Here is a 13,184-nt window from a genome sequence, read left to right on the forward strand (position 1 = left end):
ACAATAAATTATTATATAATTTGTAATATTATTGTATCATTTCAATACAAATTATAACAATTATATGAAGATTGCTTAGAAAAATAATCCAATACAAAATTAATTTTATGTAAAATTGTAATAGTTGTAATTTTTTAATAAGTAGTTGTAACGCATCTACAATATATATATATATATTTATACATGGAAACGTTTGTTTTTGCATTAATATATAATAATATTCTTAATTCAATAATCTGTGTAAAAAATGTAACGCATTACTATAAAACAAAATTTTATTTAAAAAAATACAATTTGCAAAGTAACTTAATACTACAAAGTATACATTGTCGATTCCGGAAATGGTAGGTTCCAAAAAAATTAAAAACCCGAATTAAGAAAATATATCTTCAAATAGTGGAACAACACGATGTTTGTACAAATTAAAAGGTTTGTTTAAATGTTTAAGTACGACAGTTGTTTTGATGATTATTTTATTTAGTCTTTTGTCATAGGTAACTTGTTGGTTACTAATAATAAAATGGCATTTTTCATTTGGTCAACAAAAACGATGCTTACATTTTAGTCTTTAGTAATTATTATTTTATAATATTATATATACCTATATTTTTTTTGGTAAACATTTTCTACTTCTACAATAGCTGTTAAATTCATGAATTACAAATTACAATAAAATCTTAACTTTGGGAATTTAGGCAATGTATAAAATATCAACTAATGTATTTTGTAAATTAATGGAATTCGCAGCTTAAGTCTAAGTTAAGTAATATTCCCAAAGGTGGTAATATATTATACTTATACCGGTCGAACACAACGTTGGCTATTTTAAAAGAAAAATGTTTTTTAGCGTTATTATCTTCAAGTTTATATGTAATAATGCCGTTTTTTTATGTTGTTTGTACACTTGGGCTTAATAGGTACATTATATTTATATATTAATTTTTATGATAAACACACAGGGAAATTTTTAACGTCTCCTTAGCGGGTTTTTTTTTGGTCCTTAATGAATATTTCAATATAAGTATTATTATAATAAAGGTGGATGGAAACGGCCCGAATTTCGTAGTCGCAGGAATTCAAAACCAATAGCTGTGGTAGTGATGTACGACTTTCTTAGATCTGTATTTTTTTATTTTTGGTTTGTGTTTGATGATCGGTTTATGATGGTGATGGATGTAGTGAACGAAAAGCGGTACATGTATGATGTGTTTCTCGCTAAAACAAAATAATATTTTTTTAGTTTTTTGTATTTAAACATACTTACACACAGAGATTGGTTAATGCACAGAGTGATTGGTTACCCGAGTTGATCTAGTCGATATGTTAGAAGATATTAGATTTTTTTGATTTCATTGTCACACTATACAGTTATTAACTAGTCTAATCTCTTCTAAGACTAGGTCATAGTTAACCGACCCTGTATTATTCGGTTATTCGCATTTATTACATTGGACAAAATAAAAAATAATTATAAAATTACAAGTCAATTTTATCAATTATTATTATTAATTTTTTATTTTATTGCTACTAAGAATTAATAAACATTTAATATCTCACTGTGTTGTATAAGCCGACGCCAAAGATATGGTTAGAACTGCCATTACCGCAATTATTCCGAGTACCTGAAACAAATAGAAGCAGTACATTTATTATTTAGTCGTGAACAATTGTATTATTCTCGCCTTTGACACTCGAAGAGGGATGTATTTGACATCTTTTGTACTTGCAATTGGTTTATTAATTAATGTATGTTTATTTTCTCATTACAAGTATATAAGATATATTATTCTAATTAGTCATTTATTTTATTTTGGGTAATGTTGAGTTATTATTAAAATTGTTCGCTTTATCAGTGATAAAAATATCAAATTTGTAATGTCCTAAAAATATTATCCCAGGTTAAATGGAGGGCAAAACATCAGTATATTTTTTATTTTCTTATATAAAAATCTTATTTTGGTAAAAAACATATTAAGGGGCGCAAGAAAAAAAATAACAAATTCCCTTTAACAAATAACCTTTCAAAACGTTTATGACTTTACAGCATTGTGTTCAGGTATAAAAATATATTTATAGTATAATATAATACATCTATATAGGTTTAGTAGTATATAAAATCGATTGCGGTAGTTCGATAGGGGAAATCCGTTTAGTGGATATTAGGTAACGTTTTTCTTTGAGGTTTTTTTTATTTATTTACTTAACAAGTATTATGTATATTCGGCGCGGTCGATATAAAAATGGGAAATGGAAGAAGAAGTAGAAAAAAATACATAAAACGTTTCACAATACAAATAAGATGTAGGTATATTTATAACGACACATCACGAATCAATAATACATATATTATATATATATTGTTTTTTTTTTTTTTTTTTCGAAAATTGCTTTATTGCTATGATTAATATTTGTTCTGTTCACGTACATAATCCAAACAAATATTTTATGCTTCTTGCGTGTTGCGTTATGCCGTGAAAAACGCGATATAGATATGTGTGACGGACTATAGTTTTTGAAGCGAATCCAACGTTGTTGAAACATCATTAATAGTTATAATTCGGCCTTCATTGCAACACCGGTGTATACATAGCTTAGTCAGCGGTATATAGTTTTTGTTTTTTTATATCCGTCGACATTCTGTCGATGGGCTGAGGAGATCTCAAAGATGTCATATATAATATTACCGTAATATTATATTCCACATTGAACACACTTTGTTGGTGTGATTCATTAAGGATAAGACACTCGATATATCTCTAAAATGTTTGCCATTTTTTAGTGCTTCTTTTAAAAATAATTTTTGTTTATATTATTTTATCTTTATATATAAATTTACTAAACGTTTTAGTACCTTTTTCATAATAATACATTTTATTGGTCAACAGAGAATAACATTTTGAAAATAAGTAAATAATAAATTATAATTAGCATAATAGCCCACTTCGCCACTGAGAAAAACCTCATATCGGTGAAAATGGAGTACTATTTACAAAGTTGCTTGTAGAAATATATAGGTAAGTAAATAAAATAATAATAAAAATAGCTATTAGTAGTTAAAAATAGATACAAATTAACTCCAAATAATGATTTTTAATTTTAAAATATAATAAATATATATATATACGTTAACACTAAAATTTTAAAAGTAGATAGAGCTCTGGAAAAAAATTAAATTTTAATTATTATGTTGTTAAATAGGAACGAGTGTCTCATCCATAAATGAATCACTCTGTATAAATAGTTCTAAAGATTTATCATTAAAGTCGATTAAATTAGTTACAGGTAAAAAAATGAATACTCTATATAACTGAAAACAAACTGTAATAATTACAAGACATAAAGTATTGTTGAAAAACTGTCTGTAACCCCTTAATCAAAAACTAGGGTTTTTTTAATTATAAATGAATAGAATCGTCAAATAATACTGCGAATTTGTTATTAAGTAAACAAGATAACATAATTTGTACTTTCGAACTTGGTCAATTTTATCTGGACTACCGTCATGGATATAATATGTAAAAAATTCACTTAACTTACAAAAGTATAATCGTACAAAATCTAACTAAAATAGAAACACTACCTTCTTAGTGAAACAAGTAAAATATAATGTATAACACTAAATTATATGATTTTGTAACAAGAGCAAACAAGAGTATGTTATTTATGTCTTTATACATTTTAATTTAAGTAACTATCTAGTAAAAATTGTACTTTTCTAGTTAATAAGTGTCAAAAATAAATTTGTCTTATCTTAAAAGTAGTCTGAAATTAAGAAAAACGTTTATCGATTTAAACAAAACCCGTGTTTATAATTTAATGATCTTTCAAAGATAAGTTATCAGTAATTAATTTTATAATAAAAATAATATACTAAGTGCATAATATTAAATTATAAAAAATCATCAAAAAGTTAACAATTATGTTCAGTATTAATAGAAAAAGTAATGACAGTCAAAATGGTATGTGATTAAAAAAAAATGTATATGAGCAACAATTAAAACTTAACTTCCAATATTTTCTTATCTCGCTAGTTATTTCAATATAATTTCTTTCAAATAAACAAAGATAGTACATTTTATAATCAAAGACTTGTTTTTGAAAAAAATGGCATTTGAACCCTTTTGGTTCTCATTCAAATCAAACTTGACAAACATTTCACTTATTTACGATTTCAAAAAAAAAAAGTCATTCGTATTAATATTAAATGTGCTAAGTTAATGGCCAAATAGGGATAGTCAAACCTTTTATTTTCCAATTTACACGTCCATGGTTGATAACATGAATAATTGAAGTGGGATATGATTTGTAGTCAGATCTGGTGCAATACAATCTAGTTCCTTTTCTAAAATGTACATCCAAAGAAAAAAAAACAAGTAGAACAAATAGTGGTACATTTTGAAACCTCACTATTGAAATAATGTGGTCAATCTTCAAATAAAAATTTATTTTTTATTTTTTTTACAGAAAAAAATCACATTTGGTATGTTTTTATTTATAAGTTATCGGTTTTACTAAAAATGTTACGTTACTTTATTACTGAATATTCTACAGTGTTTTCAAAGTGCAATAAATCTGCATTAAATAACTTTATTGTCTAGTTTTTTAGATTTAATAAAAATATATATATATTTATATATGTGTATGTGTGTACTAATGGTTTTCTTATAAGCTGTAAATAATAATAAGAATAGCCACATTTATTTTAATATTAAAATATTTTATTTGCAATGTAACAACAACAAATTGTTTTAACCAATGCATAATTGAAATTTTTAAACTTTTTTGTTAAAATAAGAAAAAAAGATATCCAGTATTTATACGATAAACAGTTTAATTATTGTAATTATAATTTCATAATGAAGAATATTATGTACAGTATTGTATATTATCAATTGATAAATTATATTAAAAATAAGATTGAATTGGTATGTATGTATAAAACCGGGTTTTATTTAAATGGAAACTATTCTTATGATAAGAAAAAAAATTGTTTGCCACTTATAAACTGAAAAATTCTTTTGAAAATTACTTAAATAAAGACTAATTACAAGCATGTGTTTTTTGTATTTTAAATTCATAAAAGTACATTTAAAAAGTAGTTGTTATAAAAAAAATAAACAATCATATTTTATTTGATTAACATCGTGTTGTTTGTTTTATCTTATTTATTCAAAATTAAACAAAGAAGGTTGTCGTTCACACGACTACATAAGTTAATTATTCCAACTATATTTTTTAAAATTATTACTCAATCATGTTATAAAAAGTTAAATTGTACAAGTATATCCAGAGATGTGGATAGCATTTAGCTACGAACGTCTTAATTTAAATTATTTCAAATAAAATACTAAGACGGTTATCTCTCTTTGTTAGGTTGATTTGTTTAGTTAGATTGTATTTTTTTAGCTTAAGTGAATCTTTACATCTATTTGTGCCAGTAGTCTACTTACCGAGTTTAAAATGTTATGTATTAAAAAAAAAACGAAATTGATTAACGAAGAAAGCGGTTTGAAGAATCAGGGTGACTGGAAAGGAACGGTTTATTACCATTGTAAGATAATAATTATTTTAAGATATATATCCGGCTAATGTCATCTTCATTGAAAGCACATAAAAAAATAGAAAGTCATTGGAATTCTAACGTTGGTTTTAATATAAAATCGATTAAAAACTCATTGAGAATTATTTTCAAAGAGTTGATATACATGTTGAAAAAATAACCATTAAAAACATAGGAAGATTAATAACAACAACGCCTTTAAGCGAATTTTGCACACATTACACGTTAAATCGTGTACCACCATTATTTTTTAGAAAACACCGTTTCATTTATTTTCGATAAGTTATCTTTTGAATATAATCTTTATTCTATATAATGAATTTGTGTGCGCTTGGATGACTTCGTCTTAAGATGTATATAGAGTGATTCTTTAAGGATAAGACACAGTTTTTCCTCAAAATAATTGCAATTTATCAGTTTTTGAGACACTTGTTCATGTTATTTTACAATACTAGACAATGTAAAATTTTTTTCAAGAGTTCTATTAACTTTTGAAACTTGAATGGCAATGTACAGAGCCTGAAAATGTATCCGAAATATGCACTAATAAATCCTCAAATGTGCGTAATGCATATTTTTAAATTGTATTATATAATATTATACTGATGTAGTGTTAATATCCCATTATTAACCGTACAATAGCGGTAATGTATGCTTGTAGTTAATACACTTTCGGTATTGACAAAACGATTGAACTCGATGTAGAACACAACAATTTAATTAAGCATAGTTTAATTTAATAAGCAATTGAAAACTTTTAATGTTACAAACCAAAATCATCAACTTAGCAAGTATTAATACATAACATCCGTTAAAACTGTGAACAGTTGTGAACAAGTTTATGGATTTTTCAATAACGAGCTTTGGAAAATCATTAAATTCATCAAACTATGTTTGTGTTAAATTTGCTAAGCGTAATTAGAAAGGTTAGAGGGCTTATTACTTAATAAATAAATAAAACACGGATAATTAAACAATGTATAGACTTGACGAGGAAATAGATTTACACAGTTTTTTTTATTATTATTATATTATTTTTAACCTCGTTAGTGTTTAATCGTTATTGACAGTTTGTTACTGTGTAGTATATATTTTTTTTGTAGGGAAACGAATACTGCAATGTAATAGTATTTTATTATATTTTTTATTTGGGGTTTTTAAATTTCCATTTTTAACATTTTTATATCGGTATGATTAATAGAATCAAATAATTATATTTGTTAATATTAAATCATTTACGAAAAATGTATAAAGAAAATGTATTGTATATTAAAACTGTATATATTATTCGTTATTGTATTTATTATTAAATATTTACTTTTTATGAATCTATGGTGATCCAAAATGTTTAGGCATTAGAGCGTGTTAATGCATTGAATGGGAACACTATTACACATTAGTCGAAAATGTCATTACTTTATAACGTTTAAAAGTTATGTATTTTGGGTAGAAATAGTGTTTCTAAACAGGGGTAGTTGATTTTTGTGCTTTTAGTTATTAAAATTATTCAAACGAATGCTCGAAAAACCATACAATCATACTATGTAATCTCGTACAATAAATTATATTATTATCGGTTATAAGTCAATATGCATAAGTTGTGTTAAAATGTCTATTATTAAAATAGATCTATATCCTTTATTATAACTAATAGATTAGGTTACTATTTATTTTATCTGTCGATGTAAACTGAGTACTTTTATTGTTATGATATTTATACGTCAATGTAAATGTATGCATAATATATATAATATATTACGATCTCTTAAATAAGTCAACGAAAAGCGTTATTCGTATTTCTAATTAGTGTAAGCTATCGGGGATGTTTAGTAAGTATAATTTTCTCCCTGATAGGTTATCAAACGAATTTCCATTGAATCGTTCATCCGATTACTGAATATATGTGATTTATTAATGAATTAGAAATTCGTTACTAAGCGCGACCGGAATAGCTTGTAAACAGACATACTGTTGACTTTCTACGCCGCTTGCACAAAGGGTTTAAGTCGTAAGCTGTACAAATATCATTGATACAAATTTCTAACATATTGACCTGATGGATCATTCAAATTATTTAAAGGAGCGAAAAACCAAATAACATTATATTATACCAATAAAACCTTATTGTTATAAGAATTTCACACACATTTTTAAGAGGAAATACAATGCTAATTAGAACTAATTATAATTATAACTTTTTTTCGTATTCCTGTAAAATTCAATTGTAATTACCACTATACCTACCAAATTTGATTCAAAACGTTCATATACTTAACGGTAATTTAAAAAAAAAAATTACTAAATGTCTGTTACGTACAAGTAATCAACAATATAATATTTAGCATAGTATATTTGTTGTTTTTGTACTAACGCCCATATTCAATCATTATCGGTAATTCTGAGCAATACGAATTTGGAAAAAAAAACCAAAAAATATATGGATTTGTTCGTTGAATTTCAACGTCTCAGAATTAATGTGGAATTTATAGGTTTTTTTAAACACAAACAATTTTGGAAAATTCTGGTTTGTTTTTGTCAAGTCATTTGCAACTTTTATGTTGATCACCGATTGAGAAGTATTGAGGAAAGTTCGAATTCAGCGAAAGCGTTTCAAAAAAATAAATAAACATTTGATTCTTATAAAAAAAAAAAAAAGATCAAATTGTGATGTATACTGTACAGTGTAATTACCAGTAGTGGAAAATATTCGGATTTCAATCATAACCATTAAGTGATTACTATTACACTTTATTTTTTAATGCATTAACAATATCTCATGATTAAAAGTCGAACGTTACTTATTAAATAGTGAATCGCTATATTTTATTAAAGCAAATCGAGTTATTATTTGGTATCAAACCCGCGTACGACGGAATGACGGTTTTTATTATTATTACTATTGGAGTGTCAAGGGCGGCGACTTTGGGTTATGTAGGTACACGTTCCGTGACGTTTAGATTTTCCCATAAATTTCTTTTGGAAGTAACTGTTTTGGTGAACATAAGTGGCAATCCATTGAAAAAGTTTCGATAGGAGCGGGCTACTATTGTTCGCGAAACCAAAGCCTAAGGGATCGGATGAAAAAATAAAATAAATTATGCACGATAATTTTATACTCACTCGTTTATTAACCATATTATTCGGTTTTTTTTCGGTGTACGAATTGTTGGCACTTAAAACGATAGTATATTAAAACAAAAAAAAAAACCTGAATAATATATTATGTATTCGCACAATAATAGATAATAATAATAATATTTTCGGTCGGCTCCAGCGGTTACACGGACACGGTATAAGGTTGTCGATGAGGTGAGAAAGAAAATAAAACGTGCAACAGCCGGCGAGCCGTTCTTATAAAGTGTTTGCTGGGAGATTTCACTCGGGACTCGCCTTCCGGCAGTTTTCCCGTTTGACACACCTAAGTGCTGTCTGGTGGAAATGGACCCGTGGTATTATTATTCGTCGTATCGTTAAACCGTCTGGCTCTATCGGCACCGGTTCATCCGGTTTGCCGGCTATGTCGTCTTCGTGTAACAATTATTATTATAAACCCCGCATACAGGATGATCGGTTAACTGTGGCCCGACCAATATTTTAGAAGATATTAGATTTTTCATAATTTATTTAAACCATCTTCGTATTATGTTCAGTTGTAGCTCTGGAAAATGTTCATGAGATAGAATTTGAAAAATATGGTTTTGTTCACGACTAAATGTGAACTACTTAATACTTGTATTTGTTACAGGTAATCGGAATAATAATTGGGGTAATGGCAGTTCTAACCATATCTTTGATATCGGCTTAAACAACACAGCGATATATTAAATTTGTATTATTTCTCAGTAGCCATACAAATACAAATTATTTAATCGGTTTGTTCATTTACTTTTTTTTATTTTTTATATTTTGTTCAATTCAATAAATGAATGAACGAATAATATAGGATTAACTAAAACTCAGTCAATAACTTTTGGAATATATTCTGCGATAAGCTTATAGAGCTTACTAATCGAATAAGCGATGGTCTTAAGAATAATCTGGTTCCACTATTAAGTATGTATTTTGCAGTGAGAATTATCTTTTGTTCTAGTTTTATTAAATTTAATCTTACACAGTATATACGGATTGTGAATCTAGAAAAACAGATACTCTAATATTCTTAATTTAATCATTAAATATAGTATTTGGTGGGTTGTGACTTGGGACTATTGACGTATACGCACAGATTTATTGAAGTATAGCATTAAAAGATTTTATTCCATCTCTCCATATATACATCTTAGATAATATTCGACAGTTTATCCCAAGCTTCGTCTATATTATCAATAGCTATACCATCAGTAAACATAAATATTTACCTTTTAGAATCTGGCTACACTCCACCCTTCCTCCCCCCCCGTCCTAAATTTTAAACTTTAAGAATTTTTAAAGTAATTATTCAAAACTGGTTATCGACCGGTCAAAAGTTTCAGTAAATTATTCTTAATTTAAAAAGTTCAGATAATATTTACGTTACCGTTTAGGGTTCAAAAGTTTATAGAACTCCAGAAATTACTAAAAAAAGGTAAATATTTGATAATTGTATGATATCGAAAATTGCAAAAACAAAAATGTTTTCAACAAGAAAAACTATAAAATTGCAATTATTTTAAGAGCAAAACGATAAACCAATAACAGTAAACAATTTTAAAAATAAATAGTTATTTAGAAAAAAATAATAGTTGATACAACTATTATAAAATAGTTCAACCAATCACTCTGTACATACGTATTATACATCCGTTTGTTTTGTTGAACTATAATCTTTTAACATGGATTTCTTCTTAAAATGTTATTATTATTATTTATTATCGTTTTTACGATCTACGTCTTTGGAAATGAGAACATTGGTGGCGAGCAGTCGTAAACGATAATAATAATATGTATTATGGTAATCAGCCGTATGATATAGATTGTGTTGAGAGTTTTTAAACATTAAATTTAATACATTTACCCGGGTGAACTTCGCATCCAGAACGAGACGTCCCGGGAGGAATTAAGTTTCACATTAATTAACAATGTGCCTGACAAGCAAAAATTATCTAGTTAAAACTTAAATACACAGTACTACCTACGTCTAATGTGGCGTAAAAGCAAAAAAAAAATCCTCGGCCAAATCTTTTATAAAGAAACCAGGACATCATAGTTTAGGGATAACAGAATTTCCAGAAAATGAGGGTTATCACTGTTACTGTTACTGTTGATAAATTACAAGAAATAATTAAAAACGTAGCGGCAAAATCCGTTTAGATTTAGATTAGAAAACTGATATGGCGTTCCAGTAGAGAAAGGTGTAGCAGCATACAATAAAATAGTATATTTGGATTATCAAAAAAGATTTTCGAGAAAGACTAATATAGTTATGAATAGATATATTTAGTTGCATTGCACACCACTTTGTGTATTCAATATTATTGCAATATTTTGTATTCTATTAAAGTAGTTATAATAATTAAATAATTATAGTTCCAACGGAAATAAAAAAATAACTGAATACTTATATTAAGTTTATTTTGCTCAAATATAACTTTACAACTAACATTATGATGTGTAATTGTTCGCAAACACAATATTATATATTATGTTCGTGGGTAAAAACCCGCAAAGAAAAAAAACACTTATTCGTTTTCAAAAACTAACATTTTAAATGAACAAAATGTTCTAATGTATAATTCTAACATAAAAATGAAAATGTGAAAATGAGATCAAACAAAATATAATATGTATTACGATATTATAACTATACTCATATGATACCTACAAAACATACATTAACTATCAAAGTAATTAATTTAAAAAAAAAATGTTATAATATTAAAATAGAAATTAGGTAATAATATGGTTTGTATTTTAAAATAGATATACTAATGGGTCAATATTTTAATAATACAATATTTTTTATCAAAAATAAATAATTTAACCATAAACATTTATTACTGAGTAATTCGATTATTATACGTGTTAATATGTCTAAATATATAATAATACATACAAATATATGTATCATATTAACAGTTCAGTATTTTAAAATATACTTTATAATATTATAGTACAAATTAACAATGTATATTAGATATCACATTAATGGTCCTTGTTGTATGTAAATTTTTACTAATAGGTCTAATACGCTTTAATGTGAAATGTAAATAAACATAATACATCATATTGTTTTTTGCACTTTAATGCTGGCTAACATTATACTAGTTAATCAGCTGTTAAACGTGTAAAAAAATCAAGTTATCAAGTACTGTCTTATAATTTGACTTATTAGTAATACGAGTAGTGTACAATATATTTTCAATTAATACCTATTGTACTATATAATTTGTGGCTCTTTGACTCTAACTTCGACTTCAAAGCGAATTTTGCAACTAGTATTTTAAATTACACTTGTTAAATAATCTAGATCTGTTTATCCAAGCGTATATTATTATAATCGCGGTTTTAATGTTGTATTATTTATATTTTATGAACGTTTAACGATTGCGGTACAAGTATCGAAAGACGTATTAAGCTGTCACGACATTCAATTGGACTCTGATCACTTCAAGTAGTTATAAAAAATATCGATTTAAGAAGTCGATAATAATAGTTGTTGCTATTATTATTATAAGTAGGTATAGTGTCATATTTCTCGTTTGAATACATCAATTCGGGACAGATGTCTTACAATATTCAATAACGAACATAAATCGAACAGTTTTTCTGCGTAAAATCAAATTATTGAAAATCGTCGAAATACGAGTACACATTACATCATCAACTAACAATTAAATAATAAATTTGGTTCCGTAAGGTATCCGGATTTGCCTATGAAAACATAATGTCTTTCTCTATTTATCACGAGGCAGTGATAATAATACACGGTACTTTATAGTTGAGACTTGTTATTGTGTTGTGTATGATTTGTACGGATTATTTTACACGCTAATAAACGGCTGTCACCTGTACGTCACACAGAATATAGCAGGTACTACCGGATAGCTTTCCAAACAGGGATTATATTAGATGTTTAAATGACAAAGTACCTAATTTTGATGGTAGAGCGACATCGAATTTTCCGACATCAATAAGGCGGTATTTGCTAACAGAATATTAATGTTTATCCTGTACAGAAACCGTGAATTCATAATATGCTGATGTGAAATCGAGACATTCTGTACACATAAGGCATGTGGTGCCGTTTAGATTACATTAAATCATTGTATAACTCAAGTTCTATAGTCCATTTACAAGAATTTTGCAAATTATCTGTACATTTTTCCACTGTTTTTTTATTAATCTACTCTAATTTACCAACAGATAGAATATATTATACCGAATGATCCATTTAAACGTAAGTCACTCTCTTTTTCAAAAACTAATTACAACTTTTGAAACTTAAACGGTAATGTTTATATTTAACTATTTTTGTAATATCCTAAAAATGTTGACCGGTCGATAAGCAGTTTTGAATAATTAATAATTATTTTTAAAGTTATTCAAATTTAAAATTTAGGATGGGAGTGTGGTAGAGTTATTCGTGTAAATAAAAATAATACTACACCCTTCCTCCTCCACCCGTCCTATATTTTAAACTTTAATA

At 26.6% G+C, this 13,184-nt stretch overlaps 1 long non-coding RNA gene across 1 annotated transcript; it reads right to left on the reverse strand.

Annotated features, from left to right (window-relative positions):
- Positions 1-306: 306 nt before the first annotated feature.
- On the reverse strand, positions 307-8,925 carry LOC126844490 (uncharacterized). Its single transcript, XR_007686576.1, has 3 exons — positions 8,681-8,925; positions 1,558-1,622; positions 307-1,215 (listed from the first exon to the last, which is right to left on the reverse strand). It is a non-coding gene; the product is annotated as an uncharacterized LOC126844490 (long non-coding RNA).
- Positions 8,926-13,184: the final 4,259 nt, after the last annotated feature.

Source organism: Adelges cooleyi, unplaced genomic scaffold (genome assembly GCF_023614345.1).
Source record: "Adelges cooleyi isolate 19-005CV unplaced genomic scaffold, UGA_ACOO_1.1 ACOO_flye_CR_arks_rails_tigmint_CR_PRNA_108, whole genome shotgun sequence".
NCBI lineage: Eukaryota > Metazoa > Arthropoda > Insecta > Hemiptera > Adelgidae > Adelges > Adelges cooleyi.